The sequence below is a fragment of the Phyllobates terribilis genome, unplaced genomic scaffold (genome assembly GCF_046119375.1).
Source record: "Phyllobates terribilis strain yellow unplaced genomic scaffold, ASM4611937v1 Scaffold_1049__1_contigs__length_452226, whole genome shotgun sequence".
Taxonomy (NCBI): Eukaryota; Metazoa; Chordata; class Amphibia; order Anura; family Dendrobatidae; genus Phyllobates; species Phyllobates terribilis.
Genome location: NW_027363809.1, coordinates 137,306 through 157,240, shown reverse-complemented (window position 1 = coordinate 157,240; position 19,935 = coordinate 137,306). Strand labels below are relative to the sequence as shown.

The 19,935-nt window shown below is 45.0% G+C and overlaps 15 non-coding genes and 1 pseudogene across 15 annotated transcripts; all 16 read right to left on the bottom strand.

Annotated features, from left to right (window-relative positions):
* Window positions 1–624: 624 nt before the first annotated feature.
* LOC141242692 (U2 spliceosomal RNA) lies at window positions 625–806 on the bottom strand. Its single transcript, XR_012307088.1, has one exon. It is a non-coding gene; the product is annotated as a U2 spliceosomal RNA (small nuclear RNA).
* Window positions 807–1,330: 524 nt separating this feature from the next.
* Window positions 1,331–1,446, bottom strand: LOC141242734 (U2 spliceosomal RNA; annotated as a pseudogene).
* A 1,115-nt stretch (window positions 1,447–2,561) lies between these two features.
* On the bottom strand, window positions 2,562–2,752 carry LOC141242532 (U2 spliceosomal RNA). Its single transcript, XR_012306938.1, has one exon. It is a non-coding gene; the product is annotated as a U2 spliceosomal RNA (small nuclear RNA).
* A 1,115-nt stretch (window positions 2,753–3,867) lies between these two features.
* Window positions 3,868–4,058, bottom strand: LOC141242531 (U2 spliceosomal RNA). The gene has a single exon (XR_012306937.1). It is a non-coding gene; the product is annotated as a U2 spliceosomal RNA (small nuclear RNA).
* A 1,115-nt stretch (window positions 4,059–5,173) lies between these two features.
* LOC141242530 (U2 spliceosomal RNA) lies at window positions 5,174–5,364 on the bottom strand. The gene has a single exon (XR_012306936.1). It is a non-coding gene; the product is annotated as a U2 spliceosomal RNA (small nuclear RNA).
* A 1,115-nt stretch (window positions 5,365–6,479) lies between these two features.
* On the bottom strand, window positions 6,480–6,670 carry LOC141242529 (U2 spliceosomal RNA). The gene has a single exon (XR_012306935.1). It is a non-coding gene; the product is annotated as a U2 spliceosomal RNA (small nuclear RNA).
* Window positions 6,671–7,786: 1,116 nt separating this feature from the next.
* On the bottom strand, window positions 7,787–7,977 carry LOC141242527 (U2 spliceosomal RNA). Its single transcript, XR_012306933.1, has one exon. It is a non-coding gene; the product is annotated as a U2 spliceosomal RNA (small nuclear RNA).
* A 1,115-nt stretch (window positions 7,978–9,092) lies between these two features.
* Window positions 9,093–9,283, bottom strand: LOC141242526 (U2 spliceosomal RNA). The gene has a single exon (XR_012306932.1). It is a non-coding gene; the product is annotated as a U2 spliceosomal RNA (small nuclear RNA).
* Window positions 9,284–10,398: 1,115 nt separating this feature from the next.
* LOC141242525 (U2 spliceosomal RNA) lies at window positions 10,399–10,589 on the bottom strand. Its single transcript, XR_012306931.1, has one exon. It is a non-coding gene; the product is annotated as a U2 spliceosomal RNA (small nuclear RNA).
* Window positions 10,590–11,704: 1,115 nt separating this feature from the next.
* LOC141242524 (U2 spliceosomal RNA) lies at window positions 11,705–11,895 on the bottom strand. The gene has a single exon (XR_012306930.1). It is a non-coding gene; the product is annotated as a U2 spliceosomal RNA (small nuclear RNA).
* Window positions 11,896–13,010: 1,115 nt separating this feature from the next.
* LOC141242523 (U2 spliceosomal RNA) lies at window positions 13,011–13,201 on the bottom strand. The gene has a single exon (XR_012306929.1). It is a non-coding gene; the product is annotated as a U2 spliceosomal RNA (small nuclear RNA).
* A 1,115-nt stretch (window positions 13,202–14,316) lies between these two features.
* Window positions 14,317–14,507, bottom strand: LOC141242683 (U2 spliceosomal RNA). Its single transcript, XR_012307079.1, has one exon. It is a non-coding gene; the product is annotated as a U2 spliceosomal RNA (small nuclear RNA).
* A 1,116-nt stretch (window positions 14,508–15,623) lies between these two features.
* Window positions 15,624–15,814, bottom strand: LOC141242522 (U2 spliceosomal RNA). The gene has a single exon (XR_012306928.1). It is a non-coding gene; the product is annotated as a U2 spliceosomal RNA (small nuclear RNA).
* A 1,115-nt stretch (window positions 15,815–16,929) lies between these two features.
* On the bottom strand, window positions 16,930–17,120 carry LOC141242521 (U2 spliceosomal RNA). The gene has a single exon (XR_012306927.1). It is a non-coding gene; the product is annotated as a U2 spliceosomal RNA (small nuclear RNA).
* A 1,115-nt stretch (window positions 17,121–18,235) lies between these two features.
* LOC141242691 (U2 spliceosomal RNA) lies at window positions 18,236–18,427 on the bottom strand. Its single transcript, XR_012307087.1, has one exon. It is a non-coding gene; the product is annotated as a U2 spliceosomal RNA (small nuclear RNA).
* A 1,116-nt stretch (window positions 18,428–19,543) lies between these two features.
* Window positions 19,544–19,734, bottom strand: LOC141242520 (U2 spliceosomal RNA). Its single transcript, XR_012306926.1, has one exon. It is a non-coding gene; the product is annotated as a U2 spliceosomal RNA (small nuclear RNA).
* Between the last annotated feature and the right edge of the window lie 201 nt (window positions 19,735–19,935).

The window sequence follows — 19,935 nt, the reverse complement described above, 5'->3', positions numbered from 1 at the left end:
TCACAGAGACCGCCATAAGCAACAGTTTAACAGAATGCCACAGACTAATCAACCAAACTTTTTGGGTTGGGTTCTCTTTTATAGTCTGCAGGCATTAAATGAAAGAAGTCAGTGTTCCAGCAGAAGGAGACAACGTTTCAGAAAAGGCATTGTAGCAAACCAAAAAAGAAATTTTAAGCGCAGCAGAGTAACCAGCGCACATACCTGTTAGCTCAGGTGAGTTTAAAAGGCTGCTGTTGATAACAAGGGCATTTGCTAAATAGATGGTGTGTGTGCAACAATATACTGAAAGGTCAATTATATTGTGCAGCTTATCTCACCACCTGTAGTTATTTAGGTGAAAGCTCCAAAATGCTTGCCTAATATGTCTGTTTATCCAAAAGGAAGTAAAAAGGGAGAGCTAGAAAGATAGCATTGCATCACATTACATGGCAATGCAATGCACAGTTGCTGAAGTTGAACCAAAATGAGCTTGTAATCTGGCTTCTGCAACTTTGAACATGAAAAATCCAATGAGGAGAAGAAAAGCAGAGCCAAAGAGTCCATCCCAAAATCCGACAAACAAGCAAAATGAACAAAAAACATTGAATTCAATTCTTTCTGATTTTAGAAACTGCATTAAAGAAGGGGTGCACCGGTCCTGGAGATACTGCAATACCAGGTCAATGCGTGGAGTGGACAGAGCAAGCTCTTTTTCCATCTCCCTGTTCTAAAAATCCATTTAATATATGGTCCCCAGATAGGGGACGTATCAGATATTAAACTGATAAGAACAGATTTTTTGATTGAAGCTGCATCCAAGGCACTGAAAAATGTGACCGAAGTCACACCAAAACAGCGCACGAGGCGAGGATTCATGTGGACTCTTCCCGGAGGAGAGGGTCCCCAATAAACCATCCCCATCCCTCCGAGCCAGAAGGCCACAGCGAGGGTCAGGGATCTCCGATGCTCTCCCTAGCCGAAGCCGGAGAAGAGCCGTTTTCGTGCTCCCAGCTTCCATCTAGGCTGCCACCCTAGTGGAGCTGGAGCCTGTGTTGGTTTCTCAGCCCAAAGCTGACCGGACCTCCGACCGGGTTTATAAAAATTCCCCTTCCTAGCCCGGAGGCCAGAAATAGGGGGGGTTGCTCAGAAAGTATGATTTGCAAAGGTGCGGCGTGCTACGAAGCCAAGTCTTTCTGGGGTTCCCAGTCCCAGTAAGCTTGGACTCCCACCAGGGCGCCTACTCCTGGGGCACATTGCTCCAAAGCCCTCACACTTACCCAGCATAGTGACTTCGATCCTGGAGGGCAATGTTTTCCATCAGATAACTCTATGAGCCACCTGGCGTACTAACAAGTGCACCAAACCAGTGTGTAATATGCATCAATTTACTAGGGCAGCCCAAGGACAAAACTGCCTTTTCAAAAGATACTACACTTGATCTTAGCCAAAAGGCCGAGAAGCGATAACCAGAATTGGTTTCAAACTACGGAGCCACCCAAGGATCCTAAAAAGTCCATTTGTGGAGATGAGCTCCTGGACTCCCGTTAAGAAGACATGTTGTCAACCTCTAGATCCCTTACATGCCTGCACTTTTCGGCTTGCTGCTGCTGCAATCCACGCGTTTTAGATCTGCATAACTCCACCTCTTTAAACACAGCACCTTCACCCCCTGCTGTTCCCACCCGCCTCAACACCGTTGGAAGGGAGGAGAACCAATTAAGGCGGGGGGTGGGGTGGAACGAGCAGCTGTCTACCCTTAGCAGGAGGGCTCCTGATTACATACCTCTCCTGCTGCTGCTGCTGCTGGCTGTCCAGCAGCAGACTGAAGGTGGCTGCTGCTGTGCACAGGTATATAAAGGCTCAGAGCCTATTATGACACACGCAGCCAGCGTTCCATTGCCACATTCCATCTACTGCAGGCAGGATACCTGGCTGGCTGAATGTCGCTGAGAAGCTCACAGAGACCGCCATAAGCAACAGTTTAACAGAATGCCACAGACTAATCAACCAAACTTTTTGGGTTGGGTTCTCTTTTATAGTCTGCAGGCATTAAATGAAAGAAGTCAGTGTTCCAGCAGAAGGAGACAACGTTTCAGAAAAGGCATTGTAGCAAACCAAAAAAGAAATTTTAAGCGCAGCAGAGTAACCAGCGCACATACCTGTTAGCTCAGGTGAGTTTAAAAGGCTGCTGTTGATAACAAGGGCATTTGCTAAATAGATGGTGTGTGTGCAACAATATACTGAAAGGTCAATTATATTGTGCAGCTTATCTCACCACCTGTAGTTATTTAGGTGAAAGCTCCAAAATGCTTGCCTAATATGTCTGTTTATCCAAAAGGAAGTAAAAAGGGAGAGCTAGAAAGATAGCATTGCATCACATTACATGGCAATGCAATGCACAGTTGCTGAAGTTGAACCAAAATGAGCTTGTAATCTGGCTTCTGCAACTTTGAACATGAAAAATCCAATGAGGAGAAGAAAAGCAGAGCCAAAGAGTCCATCCCAAAATCCGACAAACAAGCAAAATGAACAAAAAACATTGAATTCAATTCTTTCTGATTTTAGAAACTGCATTAAAGAAGGGGTGCACCGGTCCTGGAGATACTGCAATACCAGGTCAATGCGTGGAGTGGACAGAGCAAGCTCTTTTTCCATCTCCCTGTTCTAAAAATCCATTTAATATATGGTCCCCAGATAGGGGACGTATCAGATATTAAACTGATAAGAACAGATACTACACTTGATCTTAGCCAAAAGGCCGAGAAGCGATAACCAGAATTGGTTTCAAACTACGGAGCCACCCAAGGATCCTAAAAAGTCCATTTGTGGAGATGAGCTCCTGGACTCCCGTTAAGAAGACATGTTGTCAACCTCTAGATCCCTTACATGCCTGCACTTTTCGGCTTGCTGCTGCTGCAATCCACGCGTTTTAGATCTGCATAACTCCACCTCTTTAAACACAGCACCTTCACCCCCTGCTGTTCCCACCCGCCTCAACACCGTTGGAAGGGAGGAGAACCAATTAAGGCGGGGGGTGGGGTGGAACGAGCAGCTGTCTACCCTTAGCAGGAGGGCTCCTGATTACATACCTCTCCTGCTGCTGCTGCTGCTGGCTGTCCAGCAGCAGACTGAAGGTGGCTGCTGCTGTGCACAGGTATATAAAGGCTCAGAGCCTATTATGACACGCGCAGCCAGCGTTCCATTGCCACATTCCATCTACTGCAGGCAGGATACCTGGCTGGCTGAATGTCGCTGAGAAGCTCACAGAGACCGCCATAAGCAACAGTTTAACAGAATGCCACAGACTAATCAACCAAACTTTTTGGGTTGGGTTCTCTTTTATAGTCTGCAGGCATTAAATGAAAGAAGTCAGTGTTCCAGCAGAAGGAGACAACGTTTCAGAAAAGGCATTGTAGCAAACCAAAAAAGAAATTTTAAGCGCAGCAGAGTAACCAGCGCACATACCTGTTAGCTCAGGTGAGTTTAAAAGGCTGCTGTTGATAACAAGGGCATTTGCTAAATAGATGGTGTGTGTGCAACAATATACTGAAAGGTCAATTATATTGTGCAGCTTATCTCACCACCTGTAGTTATTTAGGTGAAAGCTCCAAAATGCTTGCCTAATATGTCTGTTTATCCAAAAGGAAGTAAAAAGGGAGAGCTAGAAAGATAGCATTGCATCACATTACATGGCAATGCAATGCACAGTTGCTGAAGTTGAACTAAAATGAGCTTGTAATCTGGCTTCTGCAACTTTGAACATGAAAAATCCAATGAGGAGAAGAAAAGCAGAGCCAAAGAGTCCATCCCAAAATCCGACAAACAAGCAAAATGAACAAAAAACATTGAATTCAATTCTTTCTGATTTTAGAAACTGCATTAAAGAAGGGGTGCACCGGTCCTGGAGATACTGCAATACCAGGTCAATGCGTGGAGTGGACAGAGCAAGCTCTTTTTCCATCTCCCTGTTCTAAAAATCCATTTAATATATGGTCCCCAGATAGGGGACGTATCAGATATTAAACTGATAAGAACAGATACTACACTTGATCTTAGCCAAAAGGCCGAGAAGCGATAACCAGAATTGGTTTCAAACTACGGAGCCACCCAAGGATCCTAAAAAGTCCATTTGTGGAGATGAGCTCCTGGACTCCCGTTAAGAAGACATGTTGTCAACCTCTAGATCCCTTACATGCCTGCACTTTTCGGCTTGCTGCTGCTGCAATCCACGCGTTTTAGATCTGCATAACTCCACCTCTTTAAACACAGCACCTTCACCCCCTGCTGTTCCCACCCGCCTCAACACCGTTGGAAGGGAGGAGAACCAATTAAGGCGGGGGGTGGGGTGGAACGAGCAGCTGTCTACCCTTAGCAGGAGGGCTCCTGATTACATACCTCTCCTGCTGCTGCTGCTGCTGGCTGTCCAGCAGCAGACTGAAGGTGGCTGCTGCTGTGCACAGGTATATAAAGGCTCAGAGCCTATTATGACACGCGCAGCCAGCGTTCCATTGCCACATTCCATCTACTGCAGGCAGGATACCTGGCTGGCTGAATGTCGCTGAGAAGCTCACAGAGACCGCCATAAGCAACAGTTTAACAGAATGCCACAGACTAATCAACCAAACTTTTTGGGTTGGGTTCTCTTTTATAGTCTGCAGGCATTAAATGAAAGAAGTCAGTGTTCCAGCAGAAGGAGACAACGTTTCAGAAAAGGCATTGTAGCAAACCAAAAAAGAAATTTTAAGCGCAGCAGAGTAACCAGCGCACATACCTGTTAGCTCAGGTGAGTTTAAAAGGCTGCTGTTGATAACAAGGGCATTTGCTAAATAGATGGTGTGTGTGCAACAATATACTGAAAGGTCAATTATATTGTGCAGCTTATCTCACCACCTGTAGTTATTTAGGTGAAAGCTCCAAAATGCTTGCCTAATATGTCTGTTTATCCAAAAGGAAGTAAAAAGGGAGAGCTAGAAAGATAGCATTGCATCACATTACATGGCAATGCAATGCACAGTTGCTGAAGTTGAACCAAAATGAGCTTGTAATCTGGCTTCTGCAACTTTGAACATGAAAAATCCAATGAGGAGAAGAAAAGCAGAGCCAAAGAGTCCATCCCAAAATCCGACAAACAAGCAAAATGAACAAAAAACATTGAATTCAATTCTTTCTGATTTTAGAAACTGCATTAAAGAAGGGGTGCACCGGTCCTGGAGATACTGCAATACCAGGTCAATGCGTGGAGTGGACAGAGCAAGCTCTTTTTCCATCTCCCTGTTCTAAAAATCCATTTAATATATGGTCCCCAGATAGGGGACGTATCAGATATTAAACTGATAAGAACAGATACTACACTTGATCTTAGCCAAAAGGCCGAGAAGCGATAACCAGAATTGGTTTCAAACTACGGAGCCACCCAAGGATCCTAAAAAGTCCATTTGTGGAGATGAGCTCCTGGACTCCCGTTAAGAAGACATGTTGTCAACCTCTAGATCCCTTACATGCCTGCACTTTTCGGCTTGCTGCTGCTGCAATCCACGCGTTTTAGATCTGCATAACTCCACCTCTTTAAACACAGCACCTTCACCCCCTGCTGTTCCCACCCGCCTCAACACCGTTGGAAGGGAGGAGAACCAATTAAGGCGGGGGGTGGGGTGGAACGAGCAGCTGTCTACCCTTAGCAGGAGGGCTCCTGATTACATACCTCTCCTGCTGCTGCTGCTGCTGGCTGTCCAGCAGCAGACTGAAGGAGGCTGCTGCTGTGCACAGGTATATAAAGGCTCAGAGCCTATTATGACACGCGCAGCCAGCGTTCCATTGCCACATTCCATCTACTGCAGGCAGGATACCTGGCTGGCTGAATGTCGCTGAGAAGCTCACAGAGACCGCCATAAGCAACAGTTTAACAGAATGCCACAGACTAATCAACCAAACTTTTTGGGTTGGGTTCTCTTTTATAGTCTGCAGGCATTAAATGAAAGAAGTCAGTGTTCCAGCAGAAGGAGACAACGTTTCAGAAAAGGCATTGTAGCAAACCAAAAAAGACATTTTAAGCGCAGCAGAGTAACCAGCGCACATACCTGTTAGCTCAGGTGAGTTTAAAAGGCTGCTGTTGATAACAAGGGCATTTGCTAAATAGATGGTGTGTGTGCAACAATATACTGAAAGGTCAATTATATTGTGCAGCTTATCTCACCACCTGTAGTTATTTAGGTGAAAGCTCCAAAATGCTTGCCTAATATGTCTGTTTATCCAAAAGGAAGTAAAAAGGGAGAGCTAGAAAGATAGCATTGCATCACATTACATGGCAATGCAATGCACAGTTGCTGAAGTTGAACCAAAATGAGCTTGTAATCTGGCTTCTGCAACTTTGAACATGAAAAATCCAATGAGGAGAAGAAAAGCAGAGCCAAAGAGTCCATCCCAAAATCCGACAAACAAGCAAAATGAACAAAAAACATTGAATTCAATTCTTTCTGATTTTAGAAACTGCATTAAAGAAGGGGTGCACCGGTCCTGGAGATACTGCAATACCAGGTCAATGCGTGGAGTGGACAGAGCAAGCTCTTTTTCCATCTCCCTGTTCTAAAAATCCATTTAATATATGGTCCCCAGATAGGGGACGTATCAGATATTAAACTGATAAGAACAGATACTACACTTGATCTTAGCCAAAAGGCCGAGAAGCGATAACCAGAATTGGTTTCAAACTACGGAGCCACCCAAGGATCCTAAAAAGTCCATTTGTGGAGATGAGCTCCTGGACTCCCGTTAAGAAGACATGTTGTCAACCTCTAGATCCCTTACATGCCTGCACTTTTCGGCTTGCTGCTGCTGCAATCCACGCGTTTTAGATCTGCATAACTCCACCTCTTTAAACACAGCACCTTCACCCCCTGCTGTTCCCACCCGCCTCAACACCGTTGGAAGGGAGGAGAACCAATTAAGGCGGGGGGTGGGGTGGAACGAGCAGCTGTCTACCCTTAGCAGGAGGGCTCCTGATTACATACCTCTCCTGCTGCTGCTGCTGCTGGCTGTCCAGCAGCAGACTGAAGGTGGCTGCTGCTGTGCACAGGTATATAAAGGCTCAGAGCCTATTATGACACGCGCAGCCAGCGTTCCATTGCCACATTCCATCTACTGCAGGCAGGATACCTGGCTGGCTGAATGTCGCTGAGAAGCTCACAGAGACCGCCATAAGCAACAGTTTAACAGAATGCCACAGACTAATCAACCAAACTTTTTGGGTTGGGTTCTCTTTTATAGTCTGCAGGCATTAAATGAAAGAAGTCAGTGTTCCAGCAGAAGGAGACAACGTTTCAGAAAAGGCATTATAGCAAACCAAAAAAGAAATTTTAAGCGCAGCAGAGTAACCAGCGCACATACCTGTTAGCTCAGGTGAGTTTAAAAAGGCTGCTGTTGATAACAAGGGCATTTGCTAAATAGATGGTGTGTGTGCAACAATATACTGAAAGGTCAATTATATTGTGCAGCTTATCTCACCACCTGTAGTTATTTAGGTGAAAGCTCCAAAATGCTTGCCTAATATGTCTGTTTATCCAAAAGGAAGTAAAAAGGGAGAGCTAGAAAGATAGCATTGCATCACATTACATGGCAATGCAATGCACAGTTGCTGAAGTTGAACCAAAATGAGCTTGTAATCTGGCTTCTGCAACTTTGAACATGAAAAATCCAATGAGGAGAAGAAAAGCAGAGCCAAAGAGTCCATCCCAAAATCCGACAAACAAGCAAAATGAACAAAAAACATTGAATTCAATTCTTTCTGATTTTAGAAACTGCATTAAAGAAGGGGTGCACCGGTCCTGGAGATACTGCAATACCAGGTCAATGCGTGGAGTGGACAGAGCAAGCTCTTTTTCCATCTCCCTGTTCTAAAAATCCATTTAATATATGGTCCCCAGATAGGGGACGTATCAGATATTAAACTGATAAGAACAGATACTACACTTGATCTTAGCCAAAAGGCCGAGAAGCGATAACCAGAATTGGTTTCAAACTACGGAGCCACCCAAGGATCGTAAAAAGTCCATTTGTGGAGATGAGCTCCTGGACTCCCGTTAAGAAGACATGTTGTCAACCTCTAGATCCCTTACATGCCTGCACTTTTCGGCTTGCTGCTGCTGCAATCCACGCGTTTTAGATCTGCATAACTCCACCTCTTTAAACACAGCACCTTCACCCCCTGCTGTTCCCACCCGCCTCAACACCGTTGGAAGGGAGGAGAACCAATTAAGGCGGGGGGTGGGGTGGAACGAGCAGCTGTCTACCCTTAGCAGGAGGGCTCCTGATTACATACCTCTCCTGCTGCTGCTGCTGCTGGCTGTCCAGCAGCAGACTGAAGGTGGCTGCTGCTGTGCACAGGTATATAAAGGCTCAGAGCCTATTATGACACGCGCAGCCAGCGTTCCATTGCCACATTCCATCTACTGCAGGCAGGACACCTAGCTGGCTGAATGTCGCTGAGAAGCTCACAGAGACCGCCATAAGCAACAGTTTAACAGAATGCCACAGACTAATCAACCAAACTTTTTGGGTTGGGTTCTCTTTTATAGTCTGCAGGCATTAAATGAAAGAAGTCAGTGTTCCAGCAGAAGGAGACAACGTTTCAGAAAAGGCATTGTAGCAAACCAAAAAAGAAATTTTAAGCGCAGCAGAGTAACCAGCGCACATACCTGTTAGCTCAGGTGGGTTTAAAAGGCTGCTGTTGATAACAAGGGCATTTGCTAAATAGATGGTGTGTGTGCAACAATATACTGAAAGGTCAATTATATTGTGCAGCTTATCTCACCACCTGTAGTTATTTAGGTGAAAGCTCCAAAATGCTTGCCTAATATGTCTGTTTATCCAAAAGGAAGTAAAAAGGGAGAGCTAGAAAGATAGCATTGCATCACATTACATGGCAATGCAATGCACAGTTGCTGAAGTTGAACCAAAATGAGCTTGTAATCTGGCTTCTGCAACTTTGAACATGAAAAATCCAATGAGGAGAAGAAAAGCAGAGCCAAAGAGTCCATCCCAAAATCCGACAAACAAGCAAAATGAACAAAAAACATTGAATTCAATTCTTTCTGATTTTAGAAACTGCATTAAAGAAGGGGTGCACCGGTCCTGGAGATACTGCAATACCAGGTCAATGCGTGGAGTGGACAGAGCAAGCTCTTTTTCCATCTCCCTGTTCTAAAAATCCATTTAATATATGGTCCCCAGATAGGGGACGTATCAGATATTAAACTGATAAGAACAGATACTACACTTGATCTTAGCCAAAAGGCCGAGAAGCGATAACCAGAATTGGTTTCAAACTACGGAGCCACCCAAGGATCCTAAAAAGTCCATTTGTGGAGATGAGCTCCTGGACTCCCGTTAAGAAGACATGTTGTCAACCTCTAGATCCCTTACATGCCTGCACTTTTCGGCTTGCTGCTGCTGCAATCCACGCGTTTTAGATCTGCATAACTCCACCTCTTTAAACACAGCACCTTCACCCCCTGCTGTTCCCACCCGCCTCAACACCGTTGGAAGGGAGGAGAACCAATTAAGGCGGGGGGTGGGGTGGAACGAGCAGCTGTCTACCCTTAGCAGGAGGGCTCCTGATTACATACCTCTCCTGCTGCTGCTGCTGCTGGCTGTCCAGCAGCAGACTGAAGGTGGCTGCTGCTGTGCACAGGTATATAAAGGCTCAGAGCCTATTATGACACGCGCAGCCAGCGTTCCATTGCCACATTCCATCTACTGCAGGCAGGATACCTGGCTGGCTGAATGTCGCTGAGAAGCTCACAGAGACCGCCATAAGCAACAGTTTAACAGAATGCCACAGACTAATCAACCAAACTTTTTGGGTTGGGTTCTCTTTTATAGTCTGCAGGCATTAAATGAAAGAAGTCAGTGTTCCAGCAGAAGGAGACAACGTTTCAGAAAAGGCATTGTAGCAAACCAAAAAAGAAATTTTAAGCGCAGCAGAGTAACCAGCGCACATACCTGTTAGCTCAGGTGAGTTTAAAAGGCTGCTGTTGATAACAAGGGCATTTGCTAAATAGATGGTGTGTGTGCAACAATATACTGAAAGGTCAATTATATTGTGCAGCTTATCTCACCACCTGTAGTTATTTAGGTGAAAGCTCCAAAATGCTTGCCTAATATGTCTGTTTATCCAAAAGGAAGTAAAAAGGGAGAGCTAGAAAGATAGCATTGCATCACATTACATGGCAATGCAATGCACAGTTGCTGAAGTTGAACCAAAATGAGCTTGTAATCTGGCTTCTGCAACTTTGAACATGAAAAATCCAATGAGGAGAAGAAAAGCAGAGCCAAAGAGTCCATCCCAAAATCCGACAAACAAGCAAAATGAACAAAAAACATTGAATTCAATTCTTTCTGATTTTAGAAACTGCATTAAAGAAGGGGTGCACCGGTCCTGGAGATACTGCAATACCAGGTCAATGCGTGGAGTGGACAGAGCAAGCTCTTTTTCCATCTCCCTGTTCTAAAAATCCATTTAATATATGGTCCCCAGATAGGGGACGTATCAGATATTAAACTGATAAGAACAGATACTACACTTGATCTTAGCCAAAAGGCCGAGAAGCGATAACCAGAATTGGTTTCAAACTACGGAGCCACCCAAGGATCCTAAAAAGTCCATTTGTGGAGATGAGCTCCTGGACTCCCGTTAAGAAGACATGTTGTCAACCTCTAGATCCCTTACATGCCTGCACTTTTCGGCTTGCTGCTGCTGCAATCCACGCGTTTTAGATCTGCATAACTCCACCTCTTTAAACACAGCACCTTCACCCCCTGCTGTTCCCACCCGCCTCAACACCGTTGGAAGGGAGGAGAACCAATTAAGGCGGGGGGTGGGGTGGAACGAGCAGCTGTCTACCCTTAGCAGGAGGGCTCCTGATTACATACCTCTCCTGCTGCTGCTGCTGCTGGCTGTCCAGCAGCAGACTGAAGGTGGCTGCTGCTGTGCACAGGTATATAAAGGCTCAGAGCCTATTATGACACGCGCAGCCAGCGTTCCATTGCCACATTCCATCTACTGCAGGCAGGATACCTGGCTGGCTGAATGTCGCTGAGAAGCTCACAGAGACCGCCATAAGCAACAGTTTAACAGAATGCCACAGACTAATCAACCAAACTTTTTGGGTTGGGTTCTCTTTTATAGTCTGCAGGCATTAAATGAAAGAAGTCAGTGTTCCAGCAGAAGGAGACAACGTTTCAGAAAAGGCATTGTAGCAAACCAAAAAAGAAATTTTAAGCGCAGCAGAGTAACCAGCGCACATACCTGTTAGCTCAGGTGAGTTTAAAAGGCTGCTGTTGATAACAAGGGCATTTGCTAAATAGATGGTGTGTGTGCAACAATATACTGAAAGGTCAATTATATTGTGCAGCTTATCTCACCACCTGTAGTTATTTAGGTGAAAGCTCCAAAATGCTTGCCTAATATGTCTGTTTATCCAGAAGGAAGTAAAAAGGGAGAGCTAGAAAGATAGCATTGCATCACATTACATGGCAATGCAATGCACAGTTGCTGAAGTTGAACCAAAATGAGCTTGTAATCTGGCTTCTGCAACTTTGAACATGAAAAATCCAATGAGGAGAAGAAAAGCAGAGCCAAAGAGTCCATCCCAAAATCCGACAAACAAGCAAAATGAACAAAAAACATTGAATTCAATTCTTTCTGATTTTAGAAACTGCATTAAAGAAGGGGTGCACCGGTCCTGGAGATACTGCAATACCAGGTCAATGCGTGGAGTGGACAGAGCAAGCTCTTTTTCCATCTCCCTGTTCTAAAAATCCATTTAATATATGGTCCCCAGATAGGGGACGTATCAGATATTAAACTGATAAGAACAGATACTACACTTGATCTTAGCCAAAAGGCCGAGAAGCGATAACCAGAATTGGTTTCAAACTACGGAGCCACCCAAGGATCCTAAAAAGTCCATTTGTGGAGATGAGCTCCTGGACTCCCGTTAAGAAGACATGTTGTCAACCTCTAGATCCCTTACATGCCTGCACTTTTCGGCTTGCTGCTGCTGCAATCCACGCGTTTTAGATCTGCATAACTCCACCTCTTTAAATACAGCACCTTCACCCCCTGCTGTTCCCACCCGCCTCAACACCGTTGGAAGGGAGGAGAACCAATTAAGGCGGGGGGTGGGGTGGAACGAGCAGCTGTCTACCCTTAGCAGGAGGGCTCCTGATTACATACCTCTCCTGCTGCTGCTGCTGCTGGCTGTCCAGCAGCAGACTGAAGGTGGCTGCTGCTGTGCACAGGTATATAAAGGCTCAGAGCCTATTATGACACGCGCAGCCAGTGTTCCATTGCCACATTCCATCTACTGCAGGCAGGATACCTGGCTGGCTGAATGTCGCTGAGAAGCTCACAGAGACCGCCATAAGCAACAGTTTAACAGAATGCCACAGACTAATCAACCAAACTTTTTGGGTTGGGTTCTCTTTTATAGTCTGCAGGCATTAAATGAAAGAAGTCAGTGTTCCAGCAGAAGGAGACAACGTTTCAGAAAAGGCATTGTAGCAAACCAAAAAAGAAATTTTAAGCGCAGCAGAGTAACCAGCGCACATACCTGTTAGCTCAGGTGAGTTTAAAAGGCTGCTGTTGATAACAAGGGCATTTGCTAAATAGATGGTGTGTGTGCAACAATATACTGAAAGGTCAATTATATTGTGCAGCTTATCTCACCACCTGTAGTTATTTAGGTGAAAGCTCCAAAATGCTTGCCTAATATGTCTGTTTATCCAAAAGGAAGTAAAAAGGGAGAGCTAGAAAGATAGCATTGCATCACATTACATGGCAATGCAATGCACAGTTGCTGAAGTTGAACCAAAATGAGGTTGTAATCTGGCTTCTGCAACTTTGAACATGAAAAATCCAATGAGGAGAAGAAAAGCAGAGCCAAAGAGTCCATCCCAAAATCCGACAAACAAGCAAAATGAACAAAAAACATTGAATTCAATTCTTTCTGATTTTAGAAACTGCATTAAAGAAGGGGTGCACCGGTCCTGGAGATACTGCAATACCAGGTCAATGCGTGGAGTGGACAGAGCAAGCTCTTTTTCCATCTCCCTGTTCTAAAAATCCATTTAATATATGGTCCCCAGATAGGGGACGTATCAGATATTAAACTGATAAGAACAGATACTACACTTGATCTTAGCCAAAAGGCCGAGAAGCGATAACCAGAATTGGTTTCAAACTACGGAGCCACCCAAGGATCCTAAAAAGTCCATTTGTGGAGATGAGCTCCTGGACTCCCGTTAAGAAGACATGTTGTCAACCTCTAGATCCCTTACATGCCTGCACTTTTCGGCTTGCTGCTGCTGCAATCCACGCGTTTTAGATCTGCATAACTCCACCTCTTTAAACACAGCACCTTCACCCCCTGCTGTTCCCACCCGCCTCAACACCGTTGGAAGGGAGGAGAACCAATTAAGGCGGGGGGTGGGGTGGAACGAGCAGCTGTCTACCCTTAGCAGGAGGGCTCCTGATTACATACCTCTCCTGCTGCTGCTGCTGCTGGCTGTCCAGCAGCAGACTGAAGGTGGCTGCTGCTGTGCACAGGTATATAAAGGCTCAGAGCCTATTATGACACGCGCAGCCAGCGTTCCATTGCCACATTCCATCTACTGCAGGCAGGATACCTGGCTGGCTGAATATCGCTGAGAAGCTCACAGAGACCGCCATAAGCAACAGTTTAACAGAATGCCACAGACTAATCAACCAAACTTTTTGGGTTGGGTTCTGTTTTATAGTCTGCAGGCATTAAATGAAAGAAGTCAGTGTTCCAGCAGAAGGAGACAACGTTTCAGAAAAGGCATTGTAGCAAACCAAAAAAGAAATTTTAAGCGCAGCAGAGTAACCAGCGCACATACCTGTTAGCTCAGGTGAGTTTAAAAGGCTGCTGTTGATAACAAGGGCATTTGCTAAATAGATGGTGTGTGTGCAACAATATACTGAAAGGTCAATTATATTGTGCAGCTTATCTCACCACCTGTAGTTATTTAGGTGAAAGCTCCAAAATGCTTGCCTAATATGTCTGTTTATCCAAAAGGAAGTAAAAAGGGAGAGCTAGAAAGATAGCATTGCATCACATTACATGGCAATGCAATGCACAGTTGCTGAAGTTGAACCAAAATGAGCTTGTAATCTGGCTTCTGCAACTTTGAACATGAAAAATCCAATGAGGAGAAGAAAAGCAGAGCCAAAGAGTCCATCCCAAAATCCGACAAACAAGCAAAATGAACAAAAAACATTGAATTCAATTCTTTCTGATTTTAGAAACTGCATTAAAGAAGGGGTGCACCGGTCCTGGAGATACTGCAATACCAGGTCAATGCGTGGAGTGGACAGAGCAAGCTCTTTTTCCATCTCCCTGTTCTAAAAATCCATTTAATATATGGTCCCCAGATAGGGGACGTATCAGATATTAAACTGATAAGAACAGATACTACACTTGATCTTAGCAAAAAGGCCGAGAAGCGATAACCAGAATTGGTTTCAAACTACGGAGCCACCCAAGGATCCTGAAAAGTCCATTTGTGGAGATGAGCTCCTGGACTCCCGTTAAGAAGACATGTTGTCAACCTCTAGATCCCTTACATGCCTGCACTTTTCGGCTTGCTGCTGCTGCAATCCACGCATTTTAGATCTGCATAACTCCACCTCTTTAAACACAGCACCTTCACCCCCTGCTGTTCCCACCCGCCTCAACACCGTTGGAAGGGAGGAGAACCAATTAAGGCGGGGGGTGGGGTGGAACGAGCAGCTGTCTACCCTTAGCAGGAGGGCTCCTGATTACATACCTCTCCTGCTGCTGCTGCTGCTGGCTGTCCAGCAGCAGACTGAAGGTGGCTGCTGCTGTGCACAGGTATATAAAGGCTCAGAGCCTATTATGACACGCGCAGCCAGCGTTCCATTGCCACATTCCATCTACTGCAGGCAGGATACCTGGCTGGCTGAATGTCGCTGAGAAGCTCACAGAGACCGCCATAAGCAACAGTTTAACAGAATGCCACAGACTAATCAACCAAACCTTTTTGGGTTGGGTTCTCTTTTATAGTCTGCAGGCATTAAATGAAAGAAGTCAGTGTTCCAGCAGAAGGAGACAACGTTTCAGAAAAGGCATTGTAGCAAACCAAAAAAGAAATTTTAAGCGCAGCAGAGTAACCAGCGCACATACCTGTTAGCTCAGGTGAGTTTAAAAGGCTGCTGTTGATAACAAGGGCATTTGCTAAATAGATGGTGTGTGTGCAACAATATACTGAAAGGTCAATTATATTGTGCAGCTTATCTCACCACCTGTAGTTATTTAGGTGAAAGCTCCAAAATGCTTGCCTAATATGTCTGTTTATCCAAAAGGAAGTAAAAAGGGAGAGCTAGAAAGATAGCATTGCATCACATTACATGGCAATGCAATGCACAGTTGCTGAAGTTGAACCAAAATGAGCTTGTAATCTGGCTTCTGCAACTTTGAACATGAAAAATCCAATGAGGAGAAGAAAAGCAAAGCCAAAGAGTCCATCCCAAAATCCGACAAACAAGCAAAATGAACAAAAAACATTGAATTCAATTCTTTCTGATTTTAGAAACTGCATTAAAGAAGGGGTGCACCGGTCCTGGAGATACTGCAATACCAGGTCAATGCGTGGAGTGGACAGAGCAAGCTCTTTTTCCATCTCCCTGTTCTAAAAATCCATTTAATATATGGTCCCCAGATAGGGGACGTATCAGATATTAAACTGATAAGAACAGATACTACACTTGATCTTAGCCAAAAGGCCGAGAAGCGATAACCAGAATTGGTTTCAAACTACGGAGCCACCCAAGGATCCTGAAAAGTCCATTTGTGGAGATGAGCTCCTGGACTCCCGTTAAGAAGACATGTTGTCAACCTCTAGATCCCTTACATGCCTGCACTTTTCGGCTTGCTGCTGCTGCAATCCACGCGTTTTAGATCTGCATAACTCCACCTCTTTAAACACAGCACCTTCACCCCCTGCTGTTCCCACCCGCCTCAACACCGTTGGAAGGGAGGAGAACCAATTAAGGCGGGGGGTGGGGTGGAACGAGCAGCTGTCTACCCTTAGCAGGAGGGCTCCTGATTACATACCTCTCCTGCTGCTGCTGCTGCTGGCTGTCCAGCAGCAGACTGAAGGTGGCTGCTGCTGTGCACAGGTATATAAAGGCTCAGAGCCTATTATGACACGCGCAGCCAGCGTTCCATTGCCACATTCCATCTACTGCAGGCAGGATACCTGGCTGGCTGAATGTCTCTGAGAAGCTCACAGAGACCGCCATAAGCAACAGTTTAACAGAATGCCACAGACTAATCAACCAAACTTTTTGGGTTGGGTTCTCTTTTATAGTCTGCAGGCATTAAATGAAAGAAGTCAGTGTTCCAGCAGAAGGAGACAACGTTTCAGAAAAGGCATTGTAGCAAACCAAAAAAGAAATTTTAAGCGCAGCAGAGTAACCAGCGCACATACCTGTTAGCTCAGGTGAGTTTAAAAGGCTGCTGTTGATAACAAGGGCATTTGCTAAATAGATGGTGTGTGTGCAACAATATACTGAAAGGTCAATTATATTGTGCAGCTTATCTCACCACCTGTAGTTATTTAGGTGAAAGCTCCAAAATGCTTGCCTAATATGTCTGTTTATCCAAAAGGAAGTAAAAAGGGAGAGCTAGAAAGATAGCATTGCATCACATTACATGGCAATGCAATGCACAGTTGCTGAAGTTGAACCAAAATGAGCTTGTAATCTGGCTTCTGCAACTTTGAACATGAAAAATCCAATGAGGAGAAGAAAAGCAAAGCCAAAGAGTCCATCCCAAAATCCGACAAACAAGCAAAATGAACAAAAAACATTGAATTCAATTCTTTCTGATTTTAGAAACTGCATTAAAGAAGGGGTGCACCGGTCCTGGAGATACTGCAATACCAGGTCAATGCGTGGAGTGGACAGAGCAAGCTCTTTTTCCATCTCCCTGTTCTAAAAATCCATTTAATATATGGTCCCCAGATAGGGGACGTATCAGATATTAAACTGATAAGAACAGATACTACACTTGATCTTAGCCAAAAGGCCGAGAAGCGATAACCAGAATTGGTTTCAAACTACGGAGCCACCCAAGGATCCTGAAAAGTCCATTTGTGGAGATGAGCTCCTGGACTCCCGTTAAGAAGACATGTTGTCAACCTCTAGATCCCTTACATGCCTGCACTTTTCGGCTTGCTGCTGCTGCAATCCACGCGTTTTAGATCTGCATAACTCCACCTCTTTAAACACAGCACCTTCACCCCCTGCTGTTCCCACCCGCCTCAACACCGTTGGAAGGGAGGAGAACCAATTAAGGCGGGGGGTGGGGTGGAACGAGCAGCTGTCTACCCTTAGCAGGAGGGCTCCTGATTACATACCTCTCCTGCTGCTGCTGCTGCTGGCTGTCCAGCAGCAGACTGAAGGTGGCTGCTGCTGTGCACAGGTATATAAAGGCTCAGAGCCTATTATGACACGCGCAGCCAGCGTTCCATTGCCACATTCCATCTACTGCAGGCAGGATACCTGGCTGGCTGAATGTCGCTGAGAAGCTCACAGAGACCGCCATAAGCAACAGTTTAACAGAATGCCACAGACTAATCAACCAAACTTTTTGGGTTGGGTTCTCTTTTATAGTCTGCAGGCATTAAATGAAAGAAGTCAGTGTTCCAGCAGAAGGAGACAACGTTTCAGAAAAGGCATTGTAGCAAACCAAAAAAGAAATTTTAAGCGCAGCAGAGTAACCAGCGCACATACCTGTTAGCTCAGGTGAGTTTAAAAGGCTGCTGTTGATAACAAGGGCATTTGCTAAATAGATGGTGTGTGTGCAACAATATACTGAAAGGTCAATTATATTGTGCAGCTTATCTCACCACCTGTAGTTATTTAGGTGAAAGCTCCAAAATGCTTGCCTAATATGTCTGTTTATCCAAAAGGAAGTAAAAAGGGAGAGCTAGAAAGATAGCATTGCATCACATTACATGGCAATGCAATGCACAGTTGCTGAAGTTGAACCAAAATGAGCTTGTAATCTGGCTTCTGCAACTTTGAACATGAAAAATCCAATGAGGAGAAGAAAAGCAGAGCCAAAGAGTCCATCCCAAAATCCGACAAACAAGCAAAATGAACAAAAAACATTGAATTCAATTCTTTCTGATTTTAGAAACTGCATTAAAGAAGGGGTGCACCGGTCCTGGAGATACTGCAATACCAGGTCAATGCGTGGAGTGGACAGAGCAAGCTCTTTTTCCATCTCCCTGTTCTAAAAATCCATTTAATATATGGTCCCCAGATAGGGGACGTATCAGATATTAAACTGATAAGAACAGATACTACACTTGATCTTAGCAAAAAAGGCCGAGAAGCGATAACCAGAATTGGTTTCAAACTACGGAGCCACCCAAGGATCCTAAAAAGTCCATTTGTGGAGATGAGCTCCTGGACTCCCGTTAAGAAGACATGTTGTCAACCTCTAGATCCCTTACATGCCTGCACTTTTCGGCTTGCTGCTGCTGCAATCCACGCATTTTAGATCTGCATAACTCCACCTCTTTAAACACAGCACCTTCACCCCCTGCTGTTCCCACCCGCCTCAACACCGTTGGAAGGGAGGAGAACCAATTAAGGCGGGGGGTGGGGTGGAACGAGCAGCTGTCTACCCTTAGCAGGAGGGCTCCTGATTACATACCTCTCCTGCTGCTGCTGCTGCTGGCTGTCCAGCAGCAGACTGAAGGTGGCTGCTGCTGTGCACAGGTATATAAAGGCTCAGAGCCTATTATGACACGCGCAGCCAGCGTTCCATTGCCACATTCCATCTACTGCAGGCAGGATACCTGGCTGGCTGAATGTCGCTGAGAAGCTCACAGAGACCGCCATAAGCAACAGTTTAACAGAATGCCACAGACTAATCAACCAAACCTTTTTGGGTTGGGTTCTCTTTTATAGTCTGCAGGCATTAAATGAAAGAAGTCAGTGTTCCAGCAGAAGGAGACAACGTTTCAGAAAAGGCATTGTAGCAAACCAAAAAAGAAATTTTAAGCGCAGCAGAGTAACCAGCGCACATACCTGTTAGCTCAGGTGAGTTTAAAAGGCTGCTGTTGATAACAAGGGCATTTGCTAAATAGATGGTGTGTGTGCAACAATATACTGAAAGGTCAATTATATTGTGCAGCTTATCTCACCACCTGTAGTTATTTAGGTGAAAGCTCCAAAATGCTTGCCTAATATGTCTGTTTATCCAAAAGGAAGTAAAAAGGGAGAGCTAGAAAGATAGCATTGCATCACATTACATGGCAATGCAATGCACAGTTGCTGAAGTTGAACCAAAATGAGCTTGTAATCTGGCTTCTGCAACTTTGAACATGAAAAATCCAATGAGGAGAAGAAAAGCAAAGCCAAAGAGTCCATCCCAAAATCCGACAAACAAGCAAAATGAACAAAAAACATTGAATTCAATTCTTTCTGATTTTAGAAACTGCATTAAAGAAGGGGTGCACCGGTCCTGGAGATACTGCAATACCAGGTCAATGCGTGGAGTGGACAGAGCAAGCTCTTTTTCCATCTCCCTGTTCTAAAAATCCATTTAATATATGGTCCCCAGATAGGGGACGTATCAGATATTAAACTGATAAGAACAGATACTACACTTGATCTTAGCCAAAAGGCCGAGAAGCGATAACCAGAATTGGTTTCAAACTACGGAGCCACCCAAGGATCCTGAAAAGTCCATTTGTGGAGATGAGCTCCTGGACTCCCGTTAAGAAGACATGTTGTCAACCTCTAGATCCCTTACATGCCTGCACTTTTCGGCTTGCTGCTGCTGCAATCCACGCGTTTTAGATCTGCATAACTCCACCTCTTTAAACACAGCACCTTCA